Source organism: Cyprinodon variegatus, unplaced genomic scaffold, assembly GCF_000732505.1.
Source record: "Cyprinodon variegatus isolate N-32 unplaced genomic scaffold, C_variegatus-1.0 Scaffold142, whole genome shotgun sequence".
Classification (NCBI taxonomy): Eukaryota; Metazoa; Chordata; class Actinopteri; order Cyprinodontiformes; family Cyprinodontidae; genus Cyprinodon; species Cyprinodon variegatus.
Window position 1 is genome coordinate 65,416 of NW_015150595.1, and position 1,922 is coordinate 67,337.

Consider the following 1,922-nt stretch of genomic DNA (forward strand, 5'->3'; position numbering starts at 1 on the left):
CCACACACACACACAGAATGACACACTTCAGGCTGTCAGTACAGCTTGTTTATTAATGGTATATTTTGCATAGGAAAACATACTCAGCTCCAGTAATGACTTCATAAAGTATTAGAATAGTAAATATGGAAATCTGAAAGAGACGCTGCTGATGGAGAAACGCACATGCCATGGAGAGACATTCAAAACCCGGAAACCGTCCAAAAAACTGGAGCGGATGTTAAAAAGGTTGATCTCAGGTTTAACATGCAAACAGAACAGTAACCATTATTAAAACTGCTCTAGTCTAAAGTAGCCCTTTCCACAGTGACCATAGCTCCTCCCACTGCATCGCCCCCCCCACGCCGCACATCAGGGGCGTAACCCCCGGTTACAGCGCAGAAATATGGGAATCAGAAGTGACTTGTAACGTCGTCCTGGGGGAGGGTGGGGGGGTAATAGTCATGCAGTCCTTAGAGTCTGTTCATGCCGACACGCGGTCAGGAGGGGGTTTATATATGCAGAGCCATCAAGCAGAGCCGTCTAAAGGGGGGGCCTGGGGGGGCCGCGACTCGGAGCATCTGGTCCGACTCAGAATCAAACAACCAATGAAACTGAGAGAAAAAAGCAAAACAAAGATCTAAACCTCTGCAGGAATCTGAGGCCGGAGGCGTCGCAGTGTGACGGACGGCTGCTGTAACGGTCCCAAGCCGACCGAGGCCCAGACCGGATCAGAACCGCCCGGCACGCCGTTATACGGCGGAAAACATCCCAAAAATACCTTTCCTTATGGGCTGCAGCGCCACAGATGATGCTATGGATGGCCTCACCCCCCCCAACACACGACTAAGACACCAAATCTGTTAGGAAACCGCTAAACGCTGCAGGTTCTGATGGTACTGACCCAACTGGACCCAGCAGAGCGCTGAAAGCTCAGCAGTGATCAGGATGTTTGTATAAATGTTCACTGGCGAAGATGGAGCGTCTGCATAACGTAGAACGGCTGCCGTCGGATTATTGGTTCAATCATTTCTGTGTTGCGTCTCAGATGAACTAATACAGCGTCTCTCAGCTGCAGATCTAACCTTTTATCTACGGGATCTAGAAGCGAAGAAGCAAAGCTGGAGAGGAAAAGTCCAACCCAGGAACAGAGAGCAACGCTTACATCCCAGAATAATCAATTTCTAACGCTTCACTCCGTTCCTGGGTCGCCGCATCCCTCAGTAATGAGAATCCTCCAACAGACCTTCATGTCAATCCAACCAAAGATTAGTAAAACATGCAGAAACTTTGAGCAGAAACTATCACCTCTGCTACTGAAGCATCCCTGCTCCAGATTACAGCCAGGAGGAGGGAGGAGGTGAGAGGAGTAGGAGGCCATGCAGGAGGCAGCCTTCAGTTAGAGCGGAGCCGCTGTGGACGCCTGCAGGCTGGACGACGGCGGCTAGAAAAAGGAGGCTTTGCTTCTTTGCTCCTCAGCAGGATGTTGGTAGAAAGAATAAAGAAGGGAAGTGGTGTCTGATTAAACTAGAGGGTTTTCATCCCATAAACGACATGGAGACGCTAACAAGCCAAGAAGAACGTGTCGGACTAAAGCCTGAATCTGCACCAACAATGGCCTCCAGCCCACTGGCTCCACCTGGAGGAGGCAGAGTTCTGTTTGATCCACAGCTGCTGGTGGAGAACGGACACCAGAGCTGGGAGAAAGAAATTTATTATTCTACACAATCCCATCCATCAGAGACCCAAACCGCTGCAGTTCAATCCGATTCACCCCAAACCAGTGGGTCTGGGTCCGGTTACAGTGCATCAACCAGCAGTCTGAGTGGGTCTGGGTCCGGTTGGTACCGTGCATCAACCAGCAGTCTGAGTGGGTCTGGGTCCGGTTGGTACCGTGCATCAACCAGCAGTCTGACTGGGTCTGGGTCCGGTTGGTACCGTGC